The 8248-nt window shown below is 49.9% G+C and overlaps 1 long non-coding RNA gene across 1 annotated transcript; it reads right to left on the bottom strand.

Annotated features, from left to right (window-relative positions):
* Positions 1-1783: 1783 nt before the first annotated feature.
* On the bottom strand, positions 1784-7637 carry LOC127585358 (uncharacterized). The gene is made up of 4 exons (XR_007958503.1): positions 7607-7637; positions 6085-6185; positions 2075-2215; positions 1784-1866 (listed from the first exon to the last, which is right to left on the bottom strand). It is a non-coding gene; the product is annotated as an uncharacterized LOC127585358 (long non-coding RNA).
* Between the last annotated feature and the right edge of the window lie 611 nt (positions 7638-8248).

Here is an 8248-nt window from a genome sequence, read left to right as displayed (position 1 = left end):
AAAGACTGGCCATTATCCGGCCGTTAGGGTGGCATGGTAGTGTAGTGGTTAGCGTAACACTATTACAGCACCAGCGACCTGGGTTCAATTCCGGCCGCTGTCTGTAAGGAGTTTGTACGTTCTCCCCATGTCTGCGTGGGTTTCCTCCAGATGCTCCGGTTTCCTCCTACATTCCAAAGACGTACAGGTTAGGAGCTGTGGGCGTGCTATGTTGGCGTCGGAAGAGTGGAGACGCTTGCGGGCTGCTCTCAGCACATTCTCAGTAACATAAAAAGACACATTTCACTCTGTGCTTCGATGTACATGTGACTGATAAATAAATAAATAAATAGGTAGATAGATAGAAAGATATCTTGGTGAATGGTAGAGCAAGCTCAAAGGATCAAATGTCCCACTCCTACTCCCATCTCTTACATAACAATCAGCGTAAAGCATGAATATTAAGTAGCCTGTGTGATATTACGCACATAAATGTCAAAAAATGACTGCGAAGTTTCAAAATGTCAGAGTGGTTCTAAGTTTCAAAATGTTTGGACAAATAACAGGTCACATTGATTCAAGAGTTTGAGGATCTACCCATTTTCTGATACATCAGATTTTTTTCCATTAATCTTTGGCCTTGGATTTCTTTTATTCATTACAGAACAAGGTGTGGACGTGGTACCTCTTTGTGCTTCCTTGAGAGTGATCTGATGTTTCTCCAATTTCAGCTGCAGCTCAGCAACATCAGCCTGTAAACGAGGACAGAACCCGGTCAACAGCAGCAGCTCTGAACCAGAAACCTCAGCACCTCATCCGCTCAACCGAGCAAAAATTCTTCTCTCTGCTGAGTGCAGTTTCCCTCTTTAATGAACTAAGGGTGGACTGTAGCTGATGGTCAGTGTAGGCTTTGCAATATTTTTTTATTTAACAGAGGCATCAAATCCAAAAGCAAGAAAGTTGCACTAAACCTTTCTAAACTATTCGGGTCCCAGCTGGGGATAATTAGAGGTGGCTTAAGAGAAGGATTTCTAAAATTTGTGCATTGTTCAATTTATAGTCATGCAGCATGGAAACAGGCCCTTCAGCCCACTGTTTCTGCTGACCATCAACCAGCCATTTACACCAATCCTACATTAAGCCCATTTTCTATTCTCCTCACGTTCCCATCAACTCCCCCCAGATTTTACCCCCCCACCCACACACTAGGGGCAATTTACAGCGGCCAATTAACCTACCGACCTGCACATCTATGGGATGTGGGAGGAAACCGGAGCACCTGGAGGAAACCCACCTGGTCACAGGGAGAACATGCAAACTCCACATAGACAGCACCCGAGGTCAGGATTGAACCTGGGACTCTGGCAGTGGCTCCACCAGCTGTGTCACTGTGCCAGCCATAGGTAGCAGTTGTCAGGCCAACATCTGTGGGCATTCCTATTATCCCTTCATCTGAGGAGCTTGGCTGGCCATTTCAGGAGAGATATAAGAGCCAGCCATACTAATGGATCTGGAGTAATATGTAAGCCAGATCAATGCAAGTAAATGGAATTAAGATACATGTCAGTCAGGGGATTCAAGGGCTGAATGGCCCACAGCTATCCCCATGCTGTCTGGGTTCCAATTGGAATGGAACTCAATGGAGTTAATGGGATGGAATTAATTTGGGGAAAGTGGATCTCACCCAGACCAGGACCATGAACTGATCCATACCTCGCCATCCCGTTGAATGCCCCGGATCCGAATTTGACCATTCTCCACCAGATCCTCCACCAGGCCAAGAGCTTCATCCTCCTCACTTTCAGCAGCTCTTCCCTCCTCTTCCTCCACATCACTGGCCAACACCACTCCGTCAGGAATTTTGGTAGGAATCTGGGTACTCTCATTCTGGGCAAGAAGGAAAAGGAAGACACTTCAGTGAGAACATTAAGCCCAAAACCCTGACCCCTGCACCTCGTCTACTCTCTCCACAAAGTCAGCTGGACAAACTTGGTGGGAAACAGACAGGTTTGTATCGATTCTACATTTTACATCTCGCACGAGTTAACTTTCCATTGATTTAACAACTCTACTGCCTAGCGACGTGCCACGGTACCTCTGACACCTGCTCCTTGTCCGCCTGCCCTTCTCTGAGCACGATCTGTAGCTCTCTGATGCAAGCCGCCTGCTGAGACACTTCTTGTACCAGAAGCCTCTTCTGCTCTTCATAGTCTTGGCTCAAATTTCTGATGGATTTCTGGATGCGGAGAAGCAATGAGTCAGACCTTATTCCCGGTTAGACACACAGCGCTTGTGTGCTAGGAGAGAGCAACAAAATTCGCGATGGTTCCCTATATTCAGGGTCCTGAAACTCAACAGGAGCCATGGCAATTGGGCCTGGACATTATACGTTGCCTTATGCAGTCAAAGTGTTAACAATATCACTTGTTCAGTGGGCACAGGTTTCCCACTGAGTGCATGAGCCAAGGAGCCAAAGCCAGCTCCTGAGGCTTAATTTTATAATCCAGACCTGTGCAGTCAGATGAAGACACACGTGACTGCAGACGCTGGAATCTGGAGCAACGAAAGATCCGCTGGAGGAACTCAGCGGGTCAAGCAGCATCTGTGGGGGGAGAGGAACTGTTGACCTCTCGGGTCAAGATCCTGCATCAGGACTGGAAATGGAGACTTTATTCCTTCGCACCCCCCCCCTCACTCCTGTGGCCCCGTCACCCATTCCCCTCCCCGCCCTCATGACCTGACCATCTATTCCCCACCTCCTTCCCTTTATTCCCTGGTCCACTGCCCTCTCCTACCGGATTCCTTCTTCTTTAGCCCTTTGCCTCTTCTACCCATCACCTCTCAGCTTCTTACATCACTCCATTTCATGCCGCCTCCCCCACCCACCTACCTCCCCCTCTCACCTGGACTCACCTGCCATGGGCCAGTTCATACTCCTCCCCCATCCCCTGACCTTTTTATTCTGGCTTCTGCCCTCTTCCTTTCCAGTCCTGATGAAGGGTCTCGGCCCGAAATGTCGACTGTTTATTTCCCCCCACAGATGCTGCCTGACCCGCTGAGTCCCTCCAGCAGTTTGTGTGTGTTGCTCAGGACCTGAAACGTCGACAATTCCTCTCCCCCCACAGATGCTGCTCGACCTTGCAGGCCGCCCCCAGAACACTACACAAAAGATGCATTTCACTGTGTGTTTCGATGTACATGTGACTGATAGATACCGTATCTTATCTTAACTTACGTAGACGCTATGGCCAGGAAAGCTCACCAGCACCTCTACTTCCTCAGAAGGCTAAGGAAATTCGACATGTCCCCGATGACCCTCACCAATTTTTACAGATGCACCATAGAAAGCATCCGATCCGGATGCATCACAACTTGGTACGGCAACTGCTCTGCCCGAGACCACAACAAATTGCAGGGAGTTATGAACACAGCCCAGTCCATCACACAAACCAGCCTCCCCCCCATGGACTCTTGTCTACACTTCTCGCTGCCTCAGTAAAGCAGCCAACATAATCAAAGACCCCACCCACCCTGGGCATTCTCCCTTTTCCCCTTCCCACGGAGCAATAGATACAAAAGCCTGAAAGCACGTACCAGCAGGCTCAAGGACAGCTTCTATCCCACTGTTATAAGACTCTTGAATGGACCTCTTACACACTAAAGATGAAGTCTTAAACTCTCAATTTACCTCATCACGGAGAATACATCGCATTTGACTACCTGCACTGCACTTTCTCTGTAACTGTAACACTATATTCTGCATTCTGTTATTTGGCTTTTGTACTACCTTGATGTACTTATGAATGGTGTGCAGACAAAAGCTTTTCACTGTATCTCGGTACATGTGACAATAATAAACCATTTACCGATCACTGTGTGAAGTGTTCCCCCTCCTCCTTGCTGTTGTAAAGTGACAAATACCGAAGCTACTCACGGGTTTGATTCCACCTACACTCTATGTTCTGAGGGTTGGAGGCAAGGGCTCTTCCAGCCGCTGCCCACGTGCCATGGAGTCACGGCCATCGTGCAGCAGCTGTGGCACCTCAGGGAGGCCAGCGACGCACGCTTTCGTCCACCTCCCCCTCTCCCACCTCACCTTTCACACCTCTCTAGAAGTGAATGCCCATGGGAAGGTGGAGACCTAACTGCCGACCCAAGCAGCCCCATCCAGATGAGGCAGGGATTCTCCTGCGCCTCCTCCAGCCTCGTCCATTGCATCCCGTGCTCTCGACGCGGCCTCCTCTACGTCGGCGATACCGTGTGCAGACTGGGCGACGCTTCGCCGAGCACCTTCGCTCCGTCCACTGTGGCTCTCCGTAGCTCCTGGTGGCCGGCCATTTTAATTCCCCTCGCCAGTCCCACACCGACATGTCTGTCCTCGGCCCCCTCCACTGCCAGGGTGAGGCTGAATGCAAACAGCGCCTCATATTCCCCCTGGGTGGTCTACAACCCGACAGCATGAACATTGAATTCTCCGATTTCAGGTAACCTGCTGCCCCTCTGTCCCTTTTCTCTCTCCTCCTGATCTGCCCAGTCCCTCCTGCACCCCCCCCCCCCAAACCCCCAACCCCTCATCGCCGGGCTTCTTTCCCCTCCTCCACCCACCCCATCTGCCCATCACCCACACCCCCCTCCCACCGGGTCCCCTCCCCCCCCCCTGTTCCCCTCTGCCCTCCCCACCTCCCTCACTTGGTTCATGCACCACCTTCCAAATCCCGCCATCTTCTGTCACCTCCACCTCTCACCTCCCGGCCTCTGTCGCTGCCTCCACCTTCCCCCTCCCCCATCTGCCTGCGACCCCCTCACCTGGATCCACCTGCCAGCTCTTGCTCCACCCCTCCCCCTCCCCTCTTTATACCGGCTATCTCCCCTCCGCTCTTTCAGTCCAGATGAAGGGTCACGACTGTCCATTTCCTTCCACAGATGCTGCCTGACCTGTTGAGTTCCTCCAGCAATTAGTTTTTTGCCCTTGGGAAGGTGGTGGTGAGCTGCCTACTTGAACTGCTGCAATCGTTCTACTGAAGGTGCTCCTACAATGCGTTTGATAGGGAGTTCCAGTTTGGACTCCTACTGAAGACCGTCCAAGGTAGGACAGTGTGTGACACGGCCAGGTATTTGACACCATGTGTCCCATGTGACTGTTTCCCCTGCCTGTCTGAGGGTCGTTTGAATCATCAGTCGCGCTCTCTTGCCGCGAGGCCTGAGAGCGTGCGGCTGGGGTGCGATTGGGGTGTCGCAGAGGGGCTCGTCCCTTCTCTGTCCCCCTAAGTGCAGACCCCCTGAGCCCTCTGAGCCCACAGCTCTGGTGCGAGCTGTGCGGCCGCTCTGGAGGTCTTTGACCCATACCCCCCTCAGCCTTTGCCTGGCGGTGGCAGAGCCTTTCCTCTGCACGGCTGTCACTGCGCTAGAGCCGCACGTCCGTTCGGAGGTGTGCGTACATCATTGGGGCAGGCACGGTAGTGTAGCGGTTAGCGTAATGCTTTACAGCGCCAGCGACCCGGGTTCAAATCCGGCCACTGCCTGTAAGGAGTTTGTACGTTCTCACCGCGTCTGCGTGGGTTTCCTCCAGATGCTCCGGTTTAATCCCACGTTCCATAGACGTACGGGTTAGAAAGTTGTGGGCATGCTATGTTGGCGCCGGAAGCATGGCGACACTTGCGGGCTGCCCCCGGAACACTCTACGCAAAAGATGCACTTCACTGTGTGTTTCGATGTACATGTGACTAATAAAGATATCTTATCTTATCTACATGGCGGACATCACAGGTTTGGAAGGAGCCACCAGTTGATGCAGGACAACTTATGGATTGGACTCACTGCATCCAGACTGCAGAGCTGGAGGAGGGAATGCGGGAGGACAAGCTGTTTAGTGGACAGATCCCAATCAAGGAGGCTGCTTTGTCCAAGAGAGACTGAGTGCCAAATGTTGCTGGCTCCATCCAAACAAGTGTGGAGAATCCCAACAAAGTGTTGACACATTAAAGTGAGTGGCTGCGAATATCCACAGGAACAGCTTATACAACAACCATACCTTCTTGCAGCAATCCCTATAATAAATAACACAACCATCCAAGTTCAGGGAATCTCCGGATGGACTCCTGGTACCTGCATGATGTCCAGTTGGGACTGAAGCTGCTGCTTCTCCTTCAGCCTGACCTGTCTCTCTCTCAGCAGTTCAGTTAACTTCTTGTCCTTGGCTTCCAGCTCTGTGTTAACGACATGGCCATACCCGTCATGGTTTGTTTTTATAGGTAAAATACTCTTTCTCCATCTATTTCTAAGGTGGACCTTTAGACTCAGGGTTGTACAGCACAGAAACAGGCCCTTCGGCCCACCACATCCGTGCTGACCTTTTTACCCATCTGCACTAATCTCATTTGCCTGCATCAGGATGGTATCATTCTCCGCCTTGCCTATTTAGGTATCTGTCTCGGTGCCTCTTAAACACTCGGTGATTCCACCACCTCCCCTGGCAGTGAGCTCCAGATATCACCCACTCTTTGTGTAAAAAACTTTCCCCTCAAATCCCCTTCGACACCCCTCCCTCTCACCTTAAACCTATGTCCTTTGGTATTTGATACCCCAACCATGAGAAAAGGAATTTGCCTACCTTCCCTATTTATGCCTCTCATAATCTTACGTACCTCTATCGGGTCACCCCCCCAGCCTCCTTCGCTCCAGGAAAAACAAGCCTAGCTGGTCCAATCTCTCCCCATAATGAAGGTCCTCCAATCCAGGCAACATCCTGGTGAATCTCCTTGGCACTCTCTCCAGTGCAGTCACATCCTTCCTGCAGTGTGGTGACCAGAACTACACTCTACAGTCCAAGTGCTGTCTAATCAATGCAACATAATTTCCCAAATCTTATCTTCTATTTAAGTACTTCTATTTGTAAAATCGTGGCTCAATGACCTCTGTGCCAAAGACTCTGGGTTCAAATCCCCCACAAATCGCAGGCTGACACTCCTGTGTAGTACAGAGAGAGTGCTGCATTATCAAATGAGGATGAGGTGTTCTGAAACTGTTTATCCAGGTGTATGTCAAAGATCCCAAGGCACTACTTGAAGGTGAGAAGGGGAGTTTCCACTGGTTTCTGTGTTGGGATGTCCAGAAATCAGGCAACAAATCCTTGTGAATCTTTGAAGAAGAGATTCACAAGGATGTTACCGGGACTGGAGGTCTTGAATTATAAGGAGAGGCTGGATAGGCTGTAACTTTCTTCCCTGGAGTGTAGGAGGCTGAGGGATGACCTTATAGAAGTTTATAAAATCATGAGGGGCGTAGGTAAGGTGAATGGTCACAGTCCTGAAGAAGGGTCCTGACCTGAAACATTGACTGCCTGCTTTTCTCCATAGATGCTGCCTGGCCTGCTGAGTTGCTCCAGCATCATTGTGTTTTTCATCTAGATTCTAGTATCTGCAGTCCTTTGTTTCTCTAGGGGAGTCTAAAACTAGAGGGTGTAGGTTTAAGGTGAGAGGGAAAAGGTTTAAAAGGGGACCTGAGGGGAAACTTTCTCACACAGAGGTTGGTGGGTGTGTGGAGCGAGCTGCCATTGGCTTTTTGCAACTTCATGACAGACTTGTGAAAAGTGCTATAGAAATTCAAATCCTGCTTCTTTTCTCCTTACCATTCTGGGCCTCCCCCAGCTTTTGTCTCAGATGGGAGATGTTTTCCTTGGCTTGGATTATTGACTTTTCCAACTTCTTACGACTTCTAAATGGAGACAAGCACAAGAGGTGTGATCCCACACAACCATTACACGTCACTGGAATCCAGTGTACGTAACAGTACATCCACACAACGCTCTGTGTTGTCTACTGTTCCACACTTGATCTCTGCCACGCCTAATGCTCATTCTGTACACATGTGCAGAGTTAATGTGTACAATGCGTTACTGAGTTAATGTAGAAACATTAACATGTGTTTATATACTGCATTGAACTTGGAAAACTCCTTAAATCTGTGAATGCAATTAAACAAAATACAGAGGTAGTAGAAGTGACAATAATATCAACCATTTATATGTGCCCCAAAATAGCAAAAATCCCAAGGTGCTTCTCAGGTGTGCTATCACACAGAACTGTCCCCAGACACTTAAGGAGAAATCAGGTCACCTGTCAAAACTTTGGCCAAAGGAAAAGGTTTTCAGGAATATCTTACAGGAGGGAAGAAGGGGGAAATAGGCAGCGAGGTTCAAGGAGGGAGTTCCAAACACTTCAGTCGCCATTGAAGCTTGAGGTTTGGCCGGCATTGAGGGAGCAATCAAATT

The sequence above is a fragment of the Pristis pectinata genome, chromosome 32, assembly GCF_009764475.1.
Source record: "Pristis pectinata isolate sPriPec2 chromosome 32, sPriPec2.1.pri, whole genome shotgun sequence".
In the NCBI taxonomy this organism is placed as follows: Eukaryota; Metazoa; Chordata; class Chondrichthyes; order Rhinopristiformes; family Pristidae; genus Pristis; species Pristis pectinata.
The sequence above is the reverse complement of the archived record's forward strand: the minus strand, read 5'-3'. Positions and strand labels throughout refer to the sequence as shown.